General features: G+C 42.6%; 1 protein-coding gene and 1 long non-coding RNA gene across 2 annotated transcripts in view; both read left to right on the top strand.

Annotated features, from left to right (window-relative positions):
• Window positions 1–25568, top strand: part of COMMD1 (copper metabolism domain containing 1) — a 276696-nt gene that overhangs the window by 123140 nt on the left and 127988 nt on the right. The gene's annotated exons all lie outside the window — the stretch shown is intronic.
• On the top strand, window positions 836–21840 carry LOC141141585 (uncharacterized). Its single transcript, XR_012244143.1, has 2 exons — window positions 836–1016; window positions 18189–21840. It is a non-coding gene; the product is annotated as an uncharacterized lncRNA (long non-coding RNA).

The following is a 25568-nucleotide window of genomic DNA, read 5'->3' on the forward strand; positions in this document are numbered from 1 at the left end:
GGGGGTTTGCCAGCAACACTGGTGATATTAAGAAAAGGTATGTAGCAGTTTATTTACTAAAATTAGTGCATTTTCATGTTCTGTGTACTATGGGAGACCAGATATAGTGAATGCAGGGTCCTGGATCTAGTAACCCTTTAAAGCGGAGGTCCACCCACCACTGCAAAAATTAAAGGCCAGCAGCTATATATACTGCAGCTGCTGATTTTTAATAATCAGACACTTACCTGTCCTGGAGTCCAGCGATGTCGGCACTGCAGTTGACGTTTCCATCAGCTATCTGGTGCATGCCGCCTCCATTGCGAGTAAGGGAACCTGGCAGTGTAGCCTTAGGGCTTCACGCCGGGAACAATACTGCGCGTGCGCAAGGGTCCGCTCCTCTCTCCTACCGGCCCGGTGGCCGGGGAGAGAGGAGGAGGAGGGAGCCAAGGCAGTGCTGTCCATACCCGCGGCTGAGGCTCCCGGAAGTGAGAACAGGATACCTGTGAAAGACAGATATCCTGTCCCCCCCTCCTCCGAAAGGTGCCAAATGTGGCACCGGAGGAGGGGAGGAGTACAACGAGCGGAAGTTCCACTTTTGGGTGGAACTCCGCTTTAAGTTCAGCTGTCCAGTGTAATGTGGACTTGGAAGAAACTTAAAAAAAAGAAAATATACACAAGCATACAAAAACATATAATTCTCTGACATGCAAAATACGGGCACCCCTGCAAAGAAGATGTTTCTGACTTGCCTATCTGACTTGCCTATCATGCCACCAATGTCAGAAAAAGAAAGCTTGTTGACGAATGTTCAGAATTTGACCCTGTGGAAGTTCTGGATGTTTGTGTCCCCTGCTGTACTTTTTGGTTTCCTGCGCAGGCCTCTATGTCACTGCAGTAGACAGCTAGAGGAAGGAACCACATCACATAGCAGGGACCAGGCATTTGACACACCCAGAAGTGTTCCGGCTGCAGATGATTATCATCACGCTTTCCTCTACAATGCAGCAGATTTTGGTGGCGAGGTCAGTGAACAGGTAAGTATTGAATGTTTTCTTTTCACGGATACCAGAGCCAGAATTATGGATGTTGTGCTTCTTTTTTATTATTGTGATGTGAAGCATGTTTTACAAAGGAAATCAAAAGATTCAACACCATTCATCAAGTAAACTTGGCACTATGTCTGTACAAAGCTCTAATTACAGACAATAAAATTAACTGTATGAGTGTCTGCGTTATTAAAATCCAGTCGCCAGAAATGTTTTCCTGATTGTTTGGCCTTCCTTGTGCTCAATGCTAGGAAATCATCCACGCCTATCTCTCTGAAAGTATTCCTCATGTCATTGTGAAACTGTAAAAAACTTTTTACTTTTTTTTAGAAATAAAGTATACCTTTTTCTTAGACGAGAGGCAGTAGTGAGCCTGTCCCTTGAAAATCTTCCATTTTTAGCAGTAGAATTTTATTTTATTTGCATTGCCAGCAAATGAGTCACGGTGTCTTCTCCTGTGGACTCCAAGGACATTATCTGGACTAAAAAAAGTATGTAGCTAAACAGCCTTTTATTAAAGCTGACTTTCATGCACATATTAAAAAAAACTTCTATTATTAGTTATGTATTCCTTAAAAATAATGAAATGTAACAAGTTAAAGGTCCTGAATCTGTCCTGATATCACCCTTCTGTAATCCCCTAGACACCAGCGCTAAACCCAGAGGAAAACTGGGTCAGCCCCATAAATCCCTGATCAGGGGGGTGACCTCATCAGTGTTCTGCTGCTCCTTCATTGTCAAATTAGCAGGTTAGGGTGGGCAGCACAGTGCCTTAGCGGTTAGCACTTCTGCCTTGCAGCTCGAGGTCCTCAGTTTGAGTCTCGGTCTGCATGTTCTCCTTGTGCCTGCGTGCGTTTATTCCAGTTTCCTCCCACATTTCAAAGACATGCTGGTTGGTTAGTTGGTTCCTGTCTAATATTGGCCCTAGTATGATATTCTACTGAGCGCACCCAAGATGGCTGCCCCAACAGCAGATAAAGCAATTTAATTTCCCAGGAACACACTATAGAAATCTAAATGAATAACTTTCTTGAATAGTGCTCTTAAGATTGCCATTAGGCTACTTTCACACTGGGGTGGTTTTCAGACGCCTCCCATTCATTGCAGTTACACTGGGGCGGTGCACTTGCGGGACGTTACGAAAAGTCCTGCAAGCAGCATCTTTGGGGTGGTTTGTGAGTGCTGTATTTAGCTCTCTCAAAACGCCCTGCCCATTGCAATGAGTGGGCAGCGATTCCAAAGCGCCTGAAAAGCAATTTGAAAGCGCCGCAAAACCTGGAGTTTTTACCCTTTTTTGGGGTAAAAACCGCCCCACTAGCAGCTGAAAAGCGGCGCTAAAGCTTTAACTCGAGTTAAAGTGGTTGTAACCCTAAAATCTTTTTTAAAAAGTGTTCTTGTTTCTTTAAAGCAGTGGTTCTAAACTCCAGTCCTCAGGACCCACTAACAGGCCAGAATTTAAGTATTACCTTGGGGAGATGCAGTCTAGAACAGTGTTTCTCAACTCCAGTCCTCAAGGCGCCCTAACAGGTCATGTTTTCAGGCTTACCATTATTTTGCACAGGTGATTTGATCAGTTTCACTGCCTTAGTAATTACCACAGCCGTTTCATCTGAGGGAAATCCTGAAAACATGACCTGTTGGGGCGCCTTGAGGACTGGAGTTGAGAAACACTGGTCTAGAATACTGCAATCACTGAGCAGCAAATGATATCACCTGTGATGTATTTCAGTTATCCTGCAAACCTGGCCTGTTAGTGGGTCCTGAGGACAGGAGTTGAGAACCACTGCTTTAAAGCATGATCAGTAGCACAGTGCTGTTGCAGTCTACTTTGTCCCTTTCGTTGATCTAAAATACCTGGTTGATCTTGCCTGTTCCTGTGTCCCCCTGTATGTGCTGACCACAGTAATCATGGCTGCTGATCCATGATACCGTGGTCAGTTTACATGCCTCCTTCATCCTGCTATGTGTATACAGTCTCTCCCTCTACCCCTCTCCCCCTTTCCCTCTCTCTTCCTAGTCTGTGTGTGAGAGCAGATCCTTCCCGCCCCTCCCCTCTTGTTTCTATTCTGATGTAATACATAACACAATTACTTGTATCCTCTCTGTTTTTAGCAAGTTATTCAGTGTCAGTGTCAGGTTTTTTTTTTTTTGTTTTGTTTAATGATAATCCAAAATATGTTTTTGCACAGCCCTTCTTTGTGGTCACATGACCTTCTGCTTCTGGCTGACATCAGTGGGGAATCTCAGCCCCTCCCGCTGCTCTTCTTAGATTAAGGAAGGAGAGCAGAGGGAGATCACATGACTGTATAGAATTGCTGTGCAAAAAAGGTGTTTAGTATTAAAATTTAAAAGAAACACACACACACACACCATGGACTTTATATCTTGTTAAAACAGGTTACAAGTTAATTGGGTTATGTGATTTTACAACCTCTTTAAATCAAAACCGAGAACTGTATGCAAATGAATTATAATCTAAAGTCCATCAGGGGCAAAAGCAACCACTGCTGTTACATTCAGTTCTGAGATGTCATTCCTTTTGGAATTTATTGCTCTGGATAAACTGATGCAATAAAGTGACTCGGAGTTTCTAAACTAAAGCCTTGTTGCATTTACTATCTTTTGGCTTTCCTTGCTAAACTTGACATTTGGGGTGCACATGTGACAGCCGGCATGATGGGGAAGCAAATGCAAAAATGTTGGCATTCTTTTCTGGCAATGTCATTACCAATGGTCACTGTACACACTCGATTTTTGTAGTGAGAGCTGTGTATTTTAATTTACTTTTCTACATTCATCTGACTGTCAGACCCCTTTTACACTGAGGGGTTTTTCAGGCGCTTTTGGGCTAAAAATAGCGCCTGTAAAGCGCTTGAAAAACGGCTCCCCTGCAGTCTCAGTGTGAAAGCTTGAGTGCTTTCACACTGAAGCGATGCGCTGGCAGGACGTTAAAAAAACTCCTGCAAGCAGGATCTTTGTATACACCGCTCCTCCACCATTGAAATGAAATGGTTCTCAACATTCTAGTGCCGTGACCCCTTGGTAAAATTTCCCAAGTTGTGGGGACCCCTTGACCAGATAAGCCTTCCTGCTTTCTAGGTCTGTTAAGTTCACTCACTTTTAGCGCTACACTTTCCATTCACACTTTACCGCCAACGCCCCAGTGTGAAAGCAGCCTTAGAGTAACATGACTATTCTCATCATTGCTGAGGTCAGTATTGAAGCTGGGAGCTCACATCCTACTCCAGCAATACCATGCATGCACAGAATTGGTGCATAATGTCTCTAGAGCAGGGGTTGCCCTAGATGTTTAACCCCTTCCCAGCCAGTGTCATTAGTACAGTGACACATTTTTAGCCCTGATCACTGTATTCGGGTCACTGGTTCCCAAAAAGTGTAAGTTAGTGTCCGAATGTCCGCCGCAATATCGCAGTCCCGCTATAAGTCGCTGATCGCCACCATTACTTGAAAAAAAATTGAAATAAGTAAAAATTCCAGTATATATCCCATAGTTTGATTTTTGCACAAACCAATCAATATACATTTATTGGGATTTTTTTTATTTTTACCAAAAACATGTAAAAGAATACATATTATTAATACACTGACCTTTTCCTCTTCCAGCTTCTGCTTGCATCGCTCTCCAGGCTGCTAGAAAGGTCCCAGGCAAAGTGCACTTGGTATCACTCCGCTTGGGACAGGAGCCGGTGCTCCAGAGGAAGCATCGGCTTATACGTATCCTGCTCCCTCCACGACCTCCTCCTTCCTTCGCTGCTTGCCCCAGCTCCATGCACTCTGATGCTATGGCATGGCAGGTCGGCAACACCTCGATTACAATCTGGGCTTGCCTATCTGCTAACCCAGAGCATTGGCATGCACTTTCCTAGTTTGGGGTGGCAGGCCCCATCAGAGGGCTCCACAGAGAACGAGTTTGAGCACCCCTGCTCTAGAGTGACTACTCTTATCTAGGTGAGCTGCCATCACATCCAAATGGCAGTGCCAAGTGTGACTACATGCATTCTGGCTGTCCAGGAATATGTAGACATTTGATTGAGAGTAAACACATTATGTAACTTAAGTGGACATGACCTGTAATGAGAAATGTGTTTTTTGATGGAATTATGTAGGAACAGGTTCGCTAAGGTGTTTTTTTCATTTTTAATTGATGTTAGTATTTGGCTTTTGCAGCACATGTTAGTTCTTTTATCATTTAGAGCCTCTTCCAACTGTCCACTCTTCCAGAATCTCCTAAAAGCCAGATTCTTCCCAATCATAACAGCGTAAAACCAACGACTATTCTGTCCATTTGCTTCCTACAAAAGTAATTTGGAAATATACCAGATGGAAAAGACCTATTTACAATTAAGAATTTAGGGCTTATAATTTATGGAGCAGATGGTGGCTTGAGGTTATTTCCGCTTCCTTTCATTTCCTCCCGTTATCTGGGCCAGTGTTATTACTGCCCATATAAAGCTATTCACTCTTTTTGAGCTGCCTACCACACAATCTGTGCCAGGTCACGTCTTACTATTTCAGTTATGTTTTTAAAACCCCCAAAATAACAGGGTCAGTGTCTCTACCATGTTTCTGACACAGAGATTTTTTGATCAAGCTAAATGTGATTCCAAGAATATTAACTGTGCAGAGAGCAGAGCATGTTCCTGGACAATTCTTAACAGGTTAGAAAGTTACAAGATTTAATTGTTATGGCCTGAATATATGTAGCTTAATACATTAAACAATATAAGCCCATAATGCTTCAATTCTCTGCAAACAGCTGAAAGATTAAAGTGACACAAAAAACTTGACCTTCGGAAGATTTTACCCCCTTCTTGACAGGCCATTTTTTGCTTATTAGCACTGCACTACTTTAATTGGTAATTGCGCATGTAACGACACCCCGAGTATGAATGGGGTTAAAGTAGTTTAGGACATTCCATTCCCGAACGCAAAGGCAGCTACCGAACACTCCAACCAGCCGAACAAGAAACCCATACGAATAATTCTCCCCCCAAGTAGGAGACGAGGCTCTGTGTTGAAGGTCAAACAGGAATGAATTTTATTTTGAGATCTCACACAAATATATACAGCAGGATGAAAATACAACCTCTCACCAGAAACCTAATTAACATGAGCTAATTATCTAATCCTCTAGACAGTCTAGGTGACTCAGAGACATGACCTTTAGGACAGACTTCACGTCTCTTAGCTCACCGACTATACAATACACATTATCATACATCTCAACACAGAAATCCTTCATACAATTGCAGGGTTAATTAGCCCAGACAACAATGGCTGAAAGAGAAGCCACACTAGACTCATTTACATTATAGAAGACAACAGACAGGTGGCTGGAGTTGATGAAATTAGCAACTAACAGTATGTGTCCCAACAGTAGGAATCAGTCACTATTTGTAATATGGCAAATACAGGGTTCCCAGATTTTGGATTTGGGGGGATATGGACCTGAATCCAAAGTAGCACCACCTCAAGGGTCCCCAGGCATACAATTCACAAAGAACACCGTTCCCCCAAATGCCAAGGCCCATAATCGGTCGGCAAGAGGATAGCATTCAGTCCCCTCCAAAAGCCTCTGTCCCGGCTAGGGTCATGCAACACTGTACAAAAACAAAATTTATATCATTTTTTCACACAAATAGAGCTTTCTTTTGGTGGTATTTGATTAGAAACATAGAAAAGTGATGGTAGAAAAAAGACCGAGTAGTCCATCGAGTCTGCCCCTCTTAAAAAAAAGATTGTATTTTTTTGTTAACTTTTTTGTCTAGTATAGGTCTATGTTTGTCTATGTTTGTCCCAAGCATTTTTGAAGCCATTTACTTTTGACTGGCTCACTACCTCTGCTGGAAGTTTATTCCAAGCATCAACTACCCTTTCAGTAAAATAATTACTGAAAACTAAAAACTATTGTTTTTTTATTTTTTGCGGTTAAACGAAAAAAGACAAAAAATTTTGGCAAAAAACCCCAATGTTTTTTACTTTCTTCTGTAAAACAAATCCAATAAAAAAATTACAAAAATATAATTTATTTAGAAATGTTGGCCAAAATGTATTCTGCTTCATGTCTTTGATAAAAAAAATCCCAATAAGTGTATATTGATTGATTTGTTTGCGTGAAAGTTATAGCGCCTACAAACTATACAGCGGGTAAAATAAGTATTGAACACGTCACCATTTTTCTAGGTAAATATATTTCTAAAGGTGCTACTGACATGAAATTTTCACCATGTTGGTAACAACCCATGCAATCCATACTTACAAAGAAACCAAAAAAATTAGTTCAGAAATTAAGTTATGTGTAAAAAAATGGAATGACATGGGAAAAAGTATTGAACGTGCTAACTGAAATGTATTTAATGCTTGGTACAAAATCCTTTATGGTAATGACAGCTTCAAGACGCCTTCTGTATGGAGAAACTAGTCGCATGCATTGCTCAGGTGTGATTTTGGCCCATTCTTTCACACAGTCTTCAAATCTTGAAGGTTCCGTGGGCCTCTTCTATGAGTTCTGATCTTTAGTTCTTTCAATAAATTTTCCATAGATTTTCTATTGGATTCAAGTCAGGTGACATGTTCAATACTTATTTCACCCACTGTATATACTGGAATTGAAAAAAAAAAAATGTTATACTACTTATGGCGGTGATCAGCGACTTATAAAGGGACTGCGATAGTGCAGCCGGCCATCTGACACTAACTGACGCTGGGGGGGAACTGACTAGCTGCCACTGACATCACCAATGACATTAATATAGTGATCAGTGATAATATTATACACTGTCACTGTACTAATGATACTGGCTGGGAAGGGGTTAACACCTAGTGTGATCAAGGGATTAAAGTGGAGTTCCACCCATTTTCTGCACTTTCTCTGTATTGTATTTGTTTAGCTCATCCTTTTCCTTTTTTGTGGGTTATTTCTTCTTTACTTCCGCCTGTCCCCGCCTAGGTGATTACATCACTAGGCGATTTGCAAGGGTTCCTGGGATAGCGACGTCCTGTATCCCAGGAGTCCTTGCAAATCGCCTACTGCCGAAATCTCATGTTATTGGAAGGAGAGCCACACAGCGGCATTACTGCGCATGTGCAAGATCAGGAGCTGCATGCTGGGTAGCCAGCTGCACATAAATCCAGGAAATGAACACAGGAGGGCTTCAGATGCCCTCAGCTAAAAACCTGCCTGCTTCTGAGATCTGTGAGTAACAAACTATTTTTCAAGAAAGTAAAAGCACAAAAAATATGACATGTTAGAAATGTTCATTTACAGGTTTTGACAATTACAGAGCAGTCTTTGAAAAAAAGAATGTTTGGGGGACTGGAACTCCGCTTTAACTCAGAAAACTTTTATTGCTCTCAACATCCTCCAAATCACCAAATGACTTTTTTTTTTTTTTGCGCTACTGTGATCTGCCTACCTGTTCACTACAATCCCACTGTATGTAGGAACGTAGCCATCCTCTGTTGCTCACTCCCACGATGGACTATGGGATTTGTAGTGTGCATAGATCAGTGCATATGACCACAACTAATGTAAACTTGCTTATTCCAAACAAACAGAAGTAAGAAAGAAACTAGTGGTTTCAGGAACTTAAGGAGGCTACATATATGAGGCAGTAAGAAATAACTTAAAGGCTAAGTTCACTTTTTATAACATGTTACATGTTACACCCATATTCAGGGTGTAACATGTAAAATGTTATGAATGCATGAATGCACCCCCCCCCCCCTCAATCCTTGCTGTGACAGCAGACTGGGGATCTTCAGGGACCGGGGGAAAAAGACGCAATCGGCTGCGTCACTCATTTACATCCTCTTTGAATGGAAAACTACAAGATTCAGCAGCCTTTGCGGCTGTTGGCTTGTAGTTTTCAATGAACTACCATGGCCCTGTGAGCGCCGTGGTAGTTCATTGAGTCTTCCTGTCTGAATTTATCGGCATGCTCGTACAAGGTATGAGCAAGCCGATACAATGACAGATCTGCAGGAAACCTGCTGATCGCTGGTGCAATGCTTTACAGGCTCCTGCAACAAAAAATAATGAATGCACATTTTTATACCTGCAAAAAAAATTTGCATTTATTATTTCTTATAAAAAAACAAACTTTTTCTTTAATGAAGAAATACTGTAGATTACAGGGCTATTAAAGTGACTGTAAAGTCTCTTTTTTATAAAATAACATGTTATACCTACCTCCTTTGTTTAATTGGTTTTGCACAGAGCAGCCTGGATCCTCCTCTTCTCGGGTCCCTCTTCACTGCTCCTGGCCCCTCCCTCCTGTCGAGTGCCCCCACAGCAAGCAGCGTGCTATGGGGGCACCTGAACCACGCTGCAGCTCTGTGTGTCCCCTCTCTCCTGATTGGTTAACTGACTTTGATTGAAAGCAGCGGGAGCCAATGGCGCCGCTGCTGTGTCTCAGGAGGCAGAATCCCAGGACTCATGGACATTACTGGATTGAAAGGGGGCTCAGGTAAGTATTAGGAGGTGCTGGGGCGGCTGCCACACACAGAAGGTTTTTTTTATCTTAATGCATAGTGATTGAATGCATTAAAGTGGATGTAAACCCAAATTTTTTTTTTTAATCATGCTGTAGAGTATAAGATTTTCTATCATTTGAGCCCAGTCTTGCCACACAAAGTTAATCCATCTCTGAGCAATCCTCTTTTATTGTTCAGTGAGAAAAATCCTGACAAACTGAGAAAAACTTTGTCAAATCCTCCCCTTGCTGTGAGTGACAGGTGATTTACATATCTCGTGCACTAGCCTAAGACACAGGCATTATTTTTTAATTCCCTCCCCCACTCCTTTCTTCAGCAGCTCTGCAAGGATTGGCTGTTCCACACCTCAGCATGATTTGGCATGCTGAAGTCATGTGGTTACTTTCTTGTCTTTTCACTGGATGTTAGAGATCATAGCAGAAGTTCAGTGTAAGAAATACACAGGAGAAAATGCATATTGACAAGGGGAGTGTAGAGGTGGGCGGGGAGTCTACTGACATCATGACTCCACCCACCGAGCTCCAGGCAACAGACCCACCCACAGAATCTGCAGTTTTTCAGCTCTCATAACAGACAGAGGGGAGACATTTGACAGGTAAAGATACATGCAGGAGGCATGTATATCCTTATAGATAACCCCTATGGCAGTAGTTTAGAAAGGATGACATTGGGTTTACATCCACTTTAAGATAAAAAAACTCCTTTAAAGGGTAAGTTCACCTTAACAGAAAAATCTGTAAGGTGAACTTACACTGGACCCTCTCCTCATCACCCGATCCCGCTGACCTGGTGTCCGGCGATCACCCGCACTGACACCTCAGGTCACCGCTTCACTGGTCCAGGGCTTAGAAATCCCCTGCATCTCAATATCCTAAATGTACCTCGTCGGGGGGTACATATAAGAGCATTTTAATTGCGCCGACATATGAGCGGTGCTGACAAATCAGAACTCGCATATCCCATCCTGTCACCGCAGGCAAAGAGGAGAGAAAGCCGCAGGGATGTCAAATCCCCGGACTGGTAAAGCGGCGATACGATCAGTCAGAATAGGAGATCGCCGGACTCCCCTCCTTCTTCCTTTTCTTGAGTACAGTTCCTCACTAGAAACTCATAGTGATTTTCTATGGAATCGCTTACTGGCTATCTTTTAGCGATATATAGCTATCTTGCTCAGTGATTGAATTTTGTCAGCATTTCATGTCAACGACAGGATCATCAGCAGCAGTCGCTATAAATTCACCTCTGTAGACTTCGCTACAAATCACTGAAGGAGAATGTTTTTTTTAGCAGAGCACATCAACCAATGCAGCAGCGCTCGTTTAGCTTGTAGCAGCAACAATTTGCTTCTTGGTGGCAAATTGCCAGCAACTCTAGTGATTACATAGCTAGCCACAAATTTCCGACATTCGTGATTATTTTTTTTTTACCAGCCATTTATTTATTCTATAAAATTGCCTGTCTGACATCAGCCTAGTGCCGGGTGCACATAGTTACATAGTTAGTCAGGTTGAAAAAAGACATCCAGTTCAACCATAAAAAAAAAAATAAAAATACAAAAAAAAAATATATCGTACAATCTAATATACCCAATACTATACCCACAGTTGATCCAGAGGTGATCACATAGGTGATTGTTATGTTAGTAAATGGCCAGCACTTGACTGCCAGTGCTAACAATTGATCTCACAGATTTGAGGCAATGTGTAAAGATTAGCAATTAATTGCTGCCACATCCTACACTTCGTTGTATCCCATGTATAACAAATGATAGCTAATGGCTTGTGATTAGTCAGGGACAATCGCAGGTAAATTTAGGAGCCTAATGCTGGTTACACACAGATTAAAAATCGGGCAGTTCTACAGGGATCGTCCGAATTTTAATCTGTTTAACACAAGTCAATCGGTAAATCAATTTCCATCAAACGGGACTGCTGGAAGCTTTCATTTAATTAATTGGCTGTAGGACTGATCAGTGTATTCTGATAGCCGAGGAGTCCCTACTGTCAGAACACAATTGCACGGTGGAGAGTATTCCTCTATCCATCTCGCTTGTGTGGAGGGGAATCCATTCGTTCCTTCAGGGTTGCACCAATACCGTTTTTTTTTACTGGTGAGTATTAGTAATGATACGTTCAGTCAAGTACTCACTGATACTGAGCACTGATATCTTTGATCGCATGCTATTTGGACAGGATTGCATGCGATTTGAACAGGAATGTGGTTTCCCCCACCGCTCCTGTTTGATCCCATTATAGAAAGATGGGGAAGCGCCATCTAAGCAGTGCAGCAATGGGAAAACAAACAGTTTATTAATTTTTTTTTTACCACAAGTCGCATGTTAAAAGTACATAATATATCTTGCATGTCAAATCTAAAACCATGGCCGCTTGCAGTGCTCACAGGACTTGAGGAGATGTAGGAAGTTCCGGTAGCCCTGTGGGTATAGCGCAGAAGTAATGTCAACTTGGCGGCGGACGGCCTATACATCTCCTCCTGCCCTGTGAACACCACAAGCAGTCATAGTTTTGCATTTGACATGTAAGTGATATTATGTACTTTTAACATGTGAGTTGTGATAACATTTTTTAGTAAACTGTTTGTTTGCCCATTGCTGCATTTCTTAGAAGGCGCTTCCCTATCTTTCTATATTTGGGTCACACTGGAACGGTAGGGAAAACCGCATGCTATTTGGACAGGAATCACACCGCATTCCTGTTCAAATCGCAGTGCAATTCTTTGCAGTGCCATTTGAGCCCATTTGTTTTACATGGGCTCCATTCGCACTGCAAAGGTATAGGTTTTGGGTATCGGGAGCATTTGCACAAGTACTTGATATCGGCAGTGATATTTACCGGTATCTGTATAGGTGCAACCCTAATTTAATTTATCCTTCAGCCCACCAGCTGAATGAAAAAAAACTATGCGTGTATACCCAGCATAAGGGCCTGTTCACACTGCCTGCACACTAAACTGGAGTGGTTTAATGCACGGGCAGCTGTCTACTGCAGCTGCAGTGAGCTGTGGGGAGGGGGTGGTGTTTTTTTTTGTTCCCTGGCAGCTTTATTGAAGTGCACAAAGTTCATGCCATGGCACAGCAGCACAGTGCGCTGCTGTGCAGTGACATACAGTGCCTCTCTGTGCGCTCAGATAAATTGTAGCCGGTCTGTGGGCTGCATTGCAGCGAAAGCAGGGCATACAGTGCATACGGAAAATATTTACAGCGCTTCACTTTTTTCACATTTTGTTTTGTTAAAGCCTTATTCCAAAATGGATTAAATTCCTTATTTTCTCAAAATTCTACAAACAATACCCCATAATTACAACGTGAACGAAGTGTATTTGAAATATTTGCAAATTTATTAAACATAACAAACGAAAAAAATAACATGTATTCACAGCCTTTGCTCAATACTTTGTTGAAGCACCTTTGGCACCAATTACAGCCTCAAGTCTTTAAGCGTATTATGATACAAGCTTGACACACCTATTTTTGGCAGTTTCTCCCATTCTTCTTTGCAGGACCTCTCAAGCTCCATCAGGTTGGATGGGGAACGTTGGTGCACAGCCATTTCAGATGTTCATACGGGTTTAAGTCTGGGCTCTGGCTGGGCCACTTAAGGACATTCACAGAGCTGTCCCGTGGCCACTCCTTTGTTATCTTGGCTGCGTGCTTAGGGTCTTGTTGGAAGATGAACCTTTGCCCCAGTCTGAGGTCCAGAGCGCTCTGGAACAAGTTTTCCTCAAGGATGTCTCTGTACATTGCTGCATTCATCTTTCCCACAATCCTGACTAGTCTCTCAGTTTCTGCTGCTGAAAAACATCCCCACAGCATGATGGTGCCACCACCATGCTTCAATGTAGGAATGGTATTGGCCAGGTAATGAGCGGTGCCTGGTTTCCTCCAGACATGACACTTGCCATTCAGGCCAAAGAGTTCAATCTTTGTTTCAACAGACCAGAGAATTTTGGAATTTTGTTTCTCATGATCTGAGAGTCCTTCAGGTGCAAACTCCAGGCAGGCTGTCATGTGCCTTTTACTGAGGAGCGGCTTCCGTCTGGCCACTCTTCCATACAGGCCTAATTCGTGGAGTGCTGCAGAAATGGATATTCTTCCGAAAGGTTCTCCTCTCTCCACATAGAAACGCTGGAGCTCTGTCAGAGTGACCACTGGGTTCTTGGTCACCTCCCTGACTAAGGCCCTTCTCCCCCAATCACTCAGTTTGGCCGGGCAGCCCACTCTAGAAAGAGTCCTGGTGGTTTCAAACTTCTTCCATTTACAGATGATGGAGGCCACTGTGCTCATTGGGACCTTCAATGCTGCAGAAGTTTTTCTGTACCCTTCCCTACATCTGTCCCTTGGTACAATCCTGTCTCGGAGGTCTACAGATAATTCCTTGGACTTCATGGCTTGGTTTGTGCTCTGACAGGTGTGTCTCTTTCCAAATCATGTCCAATCAACTGAATTTACCACAGGTGCACACCAATCAAGTTGTAGAAACATCTCAAGGATGATCAGTGGAAACAGTATGCACCTGAGCTCTATTTTAAGTGTTGTGGCAAAGGCTGTAAATACTAAGTGCCGGTTCACACAGGGGCGGCACGACTTGCAGGTCGCCTCAGCGAGGCGACCTGCAAACGACTTCCGAGGCGACTTGCAAAACGACTTCTGTATAGAAGTCTATGCAAGTCGCCCCAAGTCGCCCCCAAAGTAGTACAGGAACCTTTTTCTAAGTCGGAGCGACTTGCGTCGCTCCTATTAGAACGGTTCCGTAGCACAGAACGGGAGGCGACTTGTCAGGCGACTAGGTCGCCTGACAAGTCGCCCCTATGTGAACCGAGCCTTAATATGTACATGTGATTTTTTTTTGCTGTTGTTTTTAATAAATTTGCAAAGATTTCAAACAAACTTCTTTCACGTTGTCATTATGGGGTATTGTTTGTAGAATTTTAAGGAAAATAATACATTTAATACATCTTAGAATAAGGCTGTAACATAAAAAATTGTGGAGAAAGTGAAGCGCTGTGAATACTCTCCAGATGCGCTGTACAGAACAGAGTTGTTTGCCATGTGCCCTAGTGGTGACGGCTTTCTTCCAGTGCTGAAAAACTCCAGTCATCACACTGGTGTGGACGAGTCATAACTGCTTGATATAGTTAATTGCACCTCACACCTTTTATTCAGTACCTTGTTAAAAACGACTGAATATGTATTTATTTAGAAGAGGGGATCAGGCTGTAACAATTCAACAGTGTAACAACAGCGTGTTAGAATAGGCTTCAGCAGAATTTCGAGACACATCTTATGTGACAGAAAAATAACATAGGAGACATATCAATACAAGGGAGTAGCACAGTTCTGCAGAAACACTGCATCTTTCGTGCATCTTTGAATATCAGGATCACCTTCCTTACTTTTCCATCATTTTCTTACATAGTTCATTTTCAGCTGCTACAAAAAAAAAGGAAAATATTATGTATATAAAATATCATTAATGGAATATTTTAGTGGATGGATATTACACAGTAGATAAAGCTCACTTAAGAATTGGAAGTAGTGCAAAGATGATTGAGAGAGAGAGAGCAATAAGCTAAATGCATTTGCATTGCTTGCCATTCTTTTATCTGCTGGTGACATTTTGTCATTGAAATCCTGTCCTTTCCAGTTACCTTGTGCTTTTACCTGCATATTTTCTAGACAGAAAGTTTTAACGCTATACTGTGCAGTCTTTAGTCATCCAAAGGTAAAATGCATGAATAGACTGATGCAGATTCTATCCGGCACACTGACCTTTTTTGTTGTGGAAAAATTTACTGATCTAAAACCTGCAATGCCGTATTTCTGGCAGATGAGTGAGTGCCCACAGGCATCTTTTGAATCATCTTTACTATATACTACAGATAGCTATAAACAGCAGCTCAAGAAAAAAGTTAGATGTGCAAGCACAGTCTCATCACATTATGATGGTTTCTGGTCCAGCTTCAACCATAAACAGGAATGCAAAAAGTAAGTAAACAGGGTCACTTTTCCAGCTCTTAGGTGTAAAATTAGTCCTAATTAAACTAAGCAGCTGCTATATTAGTACAAAACATTATAAAAGGTAAGTAAAAAAATCAAATGAATAGTCCTTCAAGCTTAAGCAGCGCTAAACATTTAAAACACAATAAATCTAATGATAGTATGTGAATCCAGGTGAGGAAAAATTCGGAATATCTGTGTGACAGTTCATATAAAAGACATCAACTGTATGGATGTTCGACCATCACCACACCACCTGTGTCAATAGGCGTCTATTGACAAAGATGGAATGACGAAACGCGTCTAGGTGTGACCACATGGCTTGCTGCATCTGTCTCTGATCTCCTCCCGGGAACCACCACGAACAATCATATCTCCATAAGAGGTCGTGAGAATATCGGAACTGAATACATAGTGCAATATTTATACTGAACGTCTTTTTTGACATTATGTTTGTAAGTGCATTGGCATAAGGGAAGGGTTTTCTTTTGAATAGAAGTTTTACACTATGCGGATTCTTTTTCTTCCTTGTGCCCAAACTGTATGAAAGGATTTTGGCTTGCTTGGTCTGGGCGAATCATAGGACCAGAACGTTTAACATCTTTTTGATTGATTGATATTGGAGTTCTGGGCTGATGTCCTTTTGGCAGTGATTGCAAAGGCTTAACATATATGTAAAGCCGATTGTTTATCGGGAATTCGGTGAGTGCAACTCCTAAAGGGAGCAGGATAACTTCGTGTGGTGATGGTCGAGCGTCCATACAGCTGATGTCTTTTATATGAACTATCACACAGATATTCTAAAATTTTCCTCACCTGGATTCATATACTATCATTAGATTTATTGTGTTTTAAATTTTTAGCGATGCTTAAGCTTGCAGGACTATTCATTTGATCTTTTTTGCTTACCCTTTATAATATAAACAGGAATGCTTGAGCCACATGAGTATTTTTTTTCTAGGCCATGTAGGTGAGGAAGGAAAGATAGGCCCCGTACACATGGGCCGAATGTTGGGAGACATCAGCCGGTTCAAAAAAACTGGCTGACATTTGGCCCGTGTGCATGCCACCCTGTCCAACAGAAGCCGGCTTCTGACAGACGAGCATGCTGGAAAACCAGCAGCCGATTACTCCCGATAAGCGCTCTCTGTCATTGAGAGCGCTGATCGGCGTGTTTTGGCAGGGGGACTGTTCACCTGTCAGAACACAACAGCTCAGCAGGGGAAATTGCTATACTAACTTCGCATAGTTTGTACAACGGCTCTGACCGGAGCATGTACCAGGCTACAGAGCTTGAAAAAGGACTGAAAGATTTTGTCTCTTCGGCGTACACATTTCCTTATCGCAAGATGTCTTTTGAGCATACTTGTCTACACTCCCCGGGGTCCCCTGGTCTTCTCTCATTGCTTTACGCTTCTCTTAATGGTAGGTCATCTTTTTTTTTTACCATTTTCCTATGTGACACAATGGGAGCAGGATCTTGGATCTAGTATTGAAGGGAGAACTAGAGTAAGGCTTGGACAACAATAGCGAAATGCTCATTCAACACTACCACCCTTGAGGCCACTTGTAAAGTGCTCCAGCGGTGGTACTGGGTCCCAGCTAGGCTTGCTCACGTTTATACTGGCAGCAGTGACAGATGTTTTTGGAATTGTGGTCAGTGTGGGGATGTCCTACATATATGGTGGCCTTGCCCACGTTTGATCAGCTTCTGGCCCAGGATCTTTGACCTACTGCAGATGTTATTTCATGTGATAGTCTCAAAGGAGGCCTGGCTGGCTCTCTTGCATGGCCCTATACCGGGCCTCTTTGCACCCTGCAGAAATTGGACCCATAGCTTTTTATTTCCGCCAAACAAACCATTGCCCATGCCTGGAATACTCCATCTGTTGCTTTTTAGGGGTTGAAAACCAGAATGACTGCTCTGATGGTTAATGAGCAGATGTCCAGTATATTGAGGGATTTGCATGCAAAATTTTTGAAAGTGGATAAGTTACTCCTTCCCGTCTCTGCCCCCGACTAGCTATGGTTGGCTTTAAACCTTGCTTGTACATGTCCCGCGTTCATGGTCCTCACTTTTTCTTGGGGCCCCTCTTCTCTTCTCTCTTCTTTCTCTTTTCTTTTTTTTCCCCTGTTTCCTCCCTCTTCTCTTCATTCCTGATATGAAGGTTATCAATGTAGACTGCTGTCCTTCAGGGAACAAAGTAATGTAGCCTGTGATATCTGCCTAATTTTTAACCTGTACTCTATGGTCCTGGTAATAGTTTACTGTTATGTTACTCATTACGTGTTCACACACAGTTTCTTTACATGCCTGTTCAATGTCACCCTTGTGTGGGCAAACCATGGCCTGTTATGATTCTTAACACCTCTAAAAAAATATTGAAACAGAAAAAATACTAAAAGGCATAGCATTACTGTGTTGCTTTCACTTTCTTTTCAGTTAAAAAAATTGAGCACCCACTGCATGGTGAGTTTACATAGCTTGAGTGAGCCATTTTTTATTTGTATATGGGGAATGGAAAAATGTAGCTAACATAAGTAGCTGGGTACAGGGATACTGTCTTCTCCTACTTGTTTACATCTCTCTATTCCACTCACCTTTCTGTCTCACCTGCACACACTAGGGGGAGCTGGAGAGATACAAAGGACTAGAATGACTATGATACAGCTGCTAGGAACCCTGGGAAATGTCGTTTTGCAAGGTGCACTGTGGAGGTAATTGCAGCTGCGAACTACAAGAGTCACAAGAACCCCTGCCAGAGGAGGAGAGAGTAGAGATTTTCCTGGGTTTTGCAACATTACTGCAGTGTGGGAACCAGAGTGGTACAGATCTATTGCTGGTACCTGTTTGTGCCTACACCAGAGAGAAGAGTTCCTGGGCTGTTTTGGAGAGTAAACTTTGTCTTGCAGTGTGGGAATCGGAGCTAGAGAGACCTGTGCTGGGGTGCAGAGACCAGAGACAAGCCATCAAGGACCAGATCTGCTGAAGACTGAGACACCAAGGATCAAGTTCCTGAAGACTTCAGACTCACAAGTATCTAGGGAAAGGTTTGCTGTGTGCCAGGACTGGCGAGCAGATTCAGTTGTGCTTACTTCATTGCTGTTAGTAATTCAGTACAACAGGAGACTGCCCCTTTCTTGCCTAGCAACCCCAAAGCAAATTGCATGCAGATGGTAGTAAGTGGACCACTGTACAGATTGTGCCCCATTGTTAGCTGGCTGAAGTGTACAAGTCAAGTGCCAGGTACTGTGTAACAACCTCCCAGAGGTACATCGTTTTAGAAAAATATACACCTACATCTACTCGGGGAAATGTACATCGAGTGCACTCTGGGACACTGTCTGATCATTTGTTGCAGGGAGATGTCATTAAACTGTTCATTCGTTTATACCGTTCACTGTTTACGCTGCCTTTACCAGTGATGCTTATATCGGTTAGATTTAGTTCAGTACCACTGTGATCTGGATTGACTGCCATAATCTAGCCTGGTATCCATGTCAGTTAGACATGGATACCATACATTCAAACAGATTAATTTACCTGTTTATTGCTTTTATGCATTGCCATTTATTTTGTATTGCAATATTATACTTAATCTATTTACAAGCAAGCCGCCTGGTGTCTATGTCTATATGCTAATACTGTGATAGTAGTATACTAATACTTAAAAGAGAAGTATGGCTTTGGAAAAAAACAAACATTTACACTCATCTTGGTGGCTGCAGCATCGATCCGATGCTGCATCTGTCCCCTGCCGGTTCTGTAGTGAGAACTGAGCGATCAAACACCGATGATTGCTCAGCTCTCACCCTTCCGCTCTGAGCACTGGAGCACTGGCCTGTGGAGGGGGAAGGAGGGGCTGGCTCAGGTGCCGATCCAGGCTTCTGGCTCTGTGACGTCAGTTGACAGCAGGCTTCAATAGTGGCACTAGGAGCCGCACATAATCACCTTCCCTTCACCACCACTGGGAGTGCAGAAAAATACTAGGTACCTCTGAGTATGGTGAGCATGTGATTCAATCCCATATGACAGCACTTTTGCTTAGTAATTGGCCACTCAATCACCCAGAACTGTCACATGGTATCAGAGAAAGAGACACTTTGGAGCTTACATATAACTCACTTTCTTCACTCCCAGCAGCTGAAGGGAGCTCTGAGCATGTGAAAGAAAGAGAGGGAGGCAACCATTAAAGTGAAAAGGCTGCTTTGCCATGCAAAGGCAAAACCACACGTTTACATTGCAATAAAGTTGCAAAAAGCATACAACATTTCTCACAAAAAAACATAAGAGAACCTAAAGACAAAAAATTATCCTGGTTAGCAGATCTTCTAGTTTGCATGTTAGGCAGGCCATAGATATGATTTTCTTTCCTGCAACCACAGTCAGTGTTGATAGGGGAATCCCTCCCGCGGAGCTACTGTTTTCTGCCAGTGGGGGGAGGTGTTACGGAGAACTGTCCCTGCCTGGAGATCACAATGAATATTGCCAGTGGCTATAATTGCATAATGAAAATACTGCATGCTGCTTGTACCCAATTACAAACACACAGTCTGCCCATAGAAGGTTGGAATCTCAGCTGGGCCCTGCTGAACTGGCCGAGATTCGAACTATTAATGGCTGATTTTAGTAGCCTTCTCAGCTTGAGAAATAGAGACAAAAAGATTGATACTTTCAAGGCAACACTCGAAGTTCACAGAGAAAACTGGGAACAGTGCTAACAGATAAGAGTACATCAAGGCAGAAAGCACAGGAAGGTATCAGCTCACTGGATGTCTGATGTCTTCACTTTTCAAACAGATGGAACAAAACCCACTTTTCACTTTTCGAACAGATGGAACAAAACCCAACAAACGTCATCCTCTCCAAGGCAAGGAATAAGGAAGTGGGAGCAAGTTACTTGCTACCAAAAAAAAAAAAAACGTTCCAAATGTGTCTGAAGCTGGGGGGAGGGAGGGGCTCAGATCCCCTCTGACGTCAGCTGTAAAGTCACGTGACCAAACAGAAACGATCTAAAATAAGGTATTTAGAGGCATAATTTTATACAAACATTTACACTATGTAGTATAGCTTGGTAGAACAGGGGCTGGCAGTAATCCTTCTGTGACTTTACTGCCAGCTACCAATAGCGGCAGGAGGAGATGGGAGAGGTGGGGAGTAGATTGCTCACACACAGGAGCTTGACAGGCAGGGAAGGAGGGGGAGAAGGGGTAAAGAGGAGAGCAGCGGGATGACAGAGGCATGTAAACTGACCATAGTATCATGGATCAGCAGCCATGATTACTGTGGTCAGTTAACATGGGGGACACAGGATCAGGCAGGATCAACTAGGTTTTTTACAGCATAGAAGGGAACAAATTAGACAGCATAAGCACTATGCTGTTTTAGGGTTACAATCTCTTTAACCAACAAGCATCTCTTGGGAGTATTTCTCTATTTGCTTAGCTTGACATTTCAAGCCCTTAACAAAAACAAATAAAACACAGAGACAGTGGCACTCTTTGATTTCCTGGTGGGTACTTTACTGTCTGAAGAGGGTAGATAAATATTCCACTTTAAATGTAGTGTTTGATTTTCATTCTGAAACAGCTCACAAGGTAGAACTTTTGTGAAAAGTTTAATTTACTTTGGAGAGTCTAGTCAGCTCAGCATGGATAATGGCCTCCTTAGTGTTTGCTTTTTCACTGGTCTTGAAATTAAAATTAATATGCTGAAACTTTTTATGGGATTAGTTGGTGCTGTTCTCAAGGACTGTTTCATATGGTAGTAGAAATTACAAATTCACTGATGCTGATTTTTAAAATGAGCAGTACATGGTTTTGCTGAGACCCATTTATTAAGCTATTTAGCTTTCATTCTTTTACTTGCTCTGGGTGAATAAAAAAGGAAATATTATTGGCTGTAATGGACAATGGCCCCTTGTTCCATTTGGCAAAGTTTTTACAAATTACCCTGACATCAAGCAATATATTGGACAGTGCAAAGAGACTTTAATGGCTTATTTACACCATGTGTGGAGAACTGTGTTTTTCTACATCTGATCAAAGCAGGTGCAGAACTGGATCTCCACAAAGGCAGATGGAAAACTATAATTCTCTTTGTGCCCCAGTCACACTATAACGGATTAAAGAGGTGTGGAAAAATGCTTAAAGTGTGTCTCTACTAAAAACTTTTTTAATTTTGAATATAATTGGCAACAGTTAAAAAGGATCTTCACTGCAAATGAGCACCACAAACCAAAAACACGATTTAATTAATTTTTTTATATTCAAAGCAAACCCCCCCCCCCATCCATGCTTTGTTTTGTTGAGAAATCACTTTGAAAAAGAACCCCCTAGAATTTCTGGAAGTGGCCATCTTGAAAAAGGGCAAATGATTCATGTAGAATTTATGTCCTTAGCTGAGAAAACACCTCTTCCTCTCCTGAAGACTCCTGGGATGTATGACATAATGTGCCTAGTCAAGAAACCAGGATGTAACTAAAGAAGTATAAAAATAAACCTTCCTATCTATTTACTAATGCTTGCAGCATGAGGGTTATAAAAAAATCAATGTTGATTGGGAGAGTAAAGTAAACCCACTTCAGGGGTTCCACTGCAGGCCTTTTTTCAGACAGCCTATCTGGCTGTTATTTTACAGTTTGTGTGGCCAGTAAAATGCAGCTGCCCAATTTTACTACCCTCCGACCGCACGTCTTAAAGAGACCTATTTGTATTTATTATTTCTAGCGCCATGTGTTTTTTCCACATGTTTACGTACTTATGGACCCTCCCAGGTCCAAAATTATTATTGTGCAGAATTGAACTGGGCCCTCCACAACACAGTTTCTCATGTGGCCCCTTAGGAAAATGATTTCCCCACCCCTGCACTAAAAAGTAATCTTCCCCAGCGAATATGATCCCCCCTAATAATGGTGGGAGAGAAATAGAGGGAATGCATAGATAAACACCAAAAATATGTTTTTAAAGGGTGCTATTTGGCCCTCTGCCACATACTCCTATGAGAATACCAGCAATCTACATTACACATTTCAGGGAATACAGTTTAATTTATGAAAGGCCTACAGTCAAACGCGAAAGGAGATGATCAACTTCTTACAGTAAATCAGCTCATTGTTACAGAAAACAAATGTGTCGGGTTTATTTTCTACACAATTTACTGATCAGCACTCTCTTGTTGGAATACATTAGCTTACCTCCCACTGCCAAGTACTAGCTAACTACATCTCTTAGCTAATTAAATTAATGAACATAAAGCTATATTAATATACACTGGGAATTTGCAGCAATGTTGCATTAAAAGAAAAAGGGCCTGAAAGTGTCCCTTTTCACCCCATGAACAGTTGCAGCAACCCATAACAACCAATCCTTTTTAATCTTTCATCAGATAAGAGCAGTAAGAACAATGAAAGGTTATGTCTGTTGTTTAAGCCTCGGTTCACACTGGGACGACTTGTCAGGCGACCTAGGTCGCCTGACAAGTAGCGTCCCGTTCAGTACAATGGAACCGTTCTAAGGGGAGCGACGCAAGTCGCTCCGACTTAGAAAAAGGTTCCTGTACGACTTCGGGGGCGACTTGCATAGACTTCTATACAGAAGTCGTTTTGCAAGTCGCCCGGGCAGTCGTGTGCAGGTCGCCTCGGTGAGGCGACCTGCAAGTTGTGCCGCCTCTGGTGTGAACCGAGGCTAAGGCTGCTTTCACATTGGGGCGGGCGGGCATTGTTGGTAAAATGCCGCTAGTTTTATCTGCGCTATTCGGCCGCTAGCGAGCACTTTTAACCCCTTACATGTGCCATGAATGCAACCTTACCATTGCCATCAGTTCAGCCTGATCGATGCCCTTCTGCAGCCTCAGAGGGGATAGGGAGGGGAGCACCAACAGAATTCATACAGGAGAATCTCTTGTTTACTTGGCGGCCCCTTTAATACAAAGTCAACGCCTCCTATGATGGACAGAACAGTCGTCCAATGGCAGCCCAGGAGAAGGGACTTCCTATTACAGACGCTGCTGAGTAAACAGGAGATTCTCCTGTATGTAATCTGCCAGCGCTCATCCCACCCCCTCCCTGTCCCCTCCGAGGCAGCGCCGATAAATACGGTATATATCTTTTGTGGCTCTGGGGGCCACAAAAGATATATATATCCAAATCACCAGGGGGGCCGTATTAAACCAGAACGCAGGCCGCAATTGGCCCGCGGGCTGGACTTTGGCCATGCCTGCTCTACAGCAAGATTTTTCACATGAAATGTATTGCATGAACCAATATTTATGTGTGTGAATGCATTCCGTTCTCAGGCATTTTGCTAGATGATAAAAAGACTTTTGAAGGAATCAGAGTTTCCATGACAGAGTTCTGTCACAGTGAAATAACATCAACCGGTTCCTTTGAAATGGATTTTCCACATGAACTGTGTAAAACCGATTCCTTTTGCCAGAGAAAACCGCACACACGTGAACATAGCCTTAACCCCTGTGTGACAAAGGTTGTGTCAAAACTATTCTGAGTAAATGTAACCCTTTTTGTAGCATAGATTTAACTGCTAATGATTTTTTAAAGTGGACTTTGCATTCCAAGCTCCTTATCTATGCTAAAACACTACTCTAAACTGAAAAGAAAACCTATGGAGGAAGTTAGTTTCTGTCATCATCTGAGTAGACTAGGTGAGATGACACTCCAGCACAATACAGGATCTTCTTCTCTTGAGATTTTCAGCTACTCATTACTCTCTGGCAGTCAAAACGCTGTAAAACAGTGGCTCAACCACATGTTTTTACTACCTACTATTTAAACACGGCCTAACAGATGCCCCCTGGGAAGACTACATCATCAGGGCCTTCTGAGTAAGGCCTAAGGCGTTAGGGAAAAATAGTGCTATTAGTGGTGTTTAATTGCTGTAGTATGTATATAAACATTATAAGCCCCACTCCAGGCTCAAAGCTGTCTGTAGCCATTATGCAGATTGAGAGCATGCCTGAAAATGTTCCATTTACCCCCATGAACTCCATTGGCACACACCTAGTTTATCACCACGATGCCCAGATAGCTCGCTGCCTTCCAGATGTATCTTGGGAGATTGATGTCACCAGTTTTGCTATTTTTTTTTTTTAGCCTCACAAGAAATAATCTTTGATAAAACTCTTCTAACCTCTCTCTTTCAACTTTTTTTTTTTTTATACATGTGTGTCTTCCCTATTACAGTAGTGGTTGTGCTAACAGCATGTCAAATACTGGCTGGCTTTGAGGTAATCCTTGGCAGAACACATATGGGTTGATTTACTAAAACTGGAGAGTGCAAAATCCGGTGCAGCTTTGCATAGAAAACCAATCAGCTTCCAGGTATTTTTTTTTTTGTCAAGCTTATTTGAACAAGCTGAGGTTAGAAACTGATTGGCTACCATGCACAGCTGCACAAAATGTTGCACTTTCCAGTAGTAAATTAACCCCATAGCAGAAAGCAGCCACACTCTGCCCCAGTGGTTGGCTACTTACTTGATATAAAGGGCCTCAAGTGCAGCCATTGAATGCAATACTACAGAATGCTGTCAGAGACTAAAGACATGCACTGGGAGATGGTCCGAGACTACAAGCATGCTACAAGAGATGGTCAAAGACTGGACATGCAACAGGAGATGGTCAGAGACTGCAAACATACTATAGGAGTTTCAGAGACTGGGAACCTGTTTCAGGAGACGGTCATAGCATGGAGACATGAAAACAGTGGTGTTCGGGGCCAAGTGTGAAAAAACTGCCAACATCCAGAAAACAGTTGTAGCAGGGCGATACCTTGCCAGGATCCAGGTCTAATAAAAAGCCAGTTCACTAATGAGTCAGCTGTGTTCTGGGCTTTAAGTAATCACCAGACCAAGGCTCTAGGCTCCCAGTTGGAGACGACTCCACCCTGCAGACAGGAGGTCTGGGCATGGAAGTCAGTAGGGCTTCACCTAGGAGGAGAGAGAAGTGGGAGCCAGTGTAGCACAAGGTTACTTGCTGTACAAACGGAGGTGC

Source organism: Aquarana catesbeiana, linkage group LG04 (assembly GCF_042186555.1).
Source record: "Aquarana catesbeiana isolate 2022-GZ linkage group LG04, ASM4218655v1, whole genome shotgun sequence".
Classification (NCBI taxonomy): domain Eukaryota; kingdom Metazoa; phylum Chordata; class Amphibia; order Anura; family Ranidae; genus Aquarana; species Aquarana catesbeiana.